This window comes from Parus major, unplaced genomic scaffold (assembly GCF_001522545.3).
Source record: "Parus major isolate Abel unplaced genomic scaffold, Parus_major1.1 Scaffold693, whole genome shotgun sequence".
NCBI lineage: Eukaryota > Metazoa > Chordata > Aves > Passeriformes > Paridae > Parus > Parus major.
The window spans coordinates 1-367 of NW_015379577.1; positions in this window are offsets into that span (position 1 = coordinate 1).

A 367-nucleotide genomic window follows, 5' to 3' on the forward strand; every position below is an offset into this window, starting at 1 on the left:
CAATTCCTGATCCCAGTTCTGATCCCAATTCCTGATCCCAATTCCTGATCCCAATTCCTGATCCCAGTTCTGATCCCAATTCCTGATCCCAATTCTGATCCCAATTCCTGATCCCAGTTCTGATCCCAATTCCTGATCCCAGTTCTGATCCCAATTCCTGGTCCCAGTTCTGATCCCAGTTCTGATCCCAATAACTGATCCCAATTCCTGATCCACATTCCTGATCCCAATTCCTGATCCCAGTTCTGATCCCAATTCCTGATCCCAGTTGTGATCCCAATTAATGATCCCAATTCCTGATCCCAGTTCTGATCCCAGTTCTGATCCCAATTCCTGATCCACATTCCTCCCCATTTCCCAGTTCCTG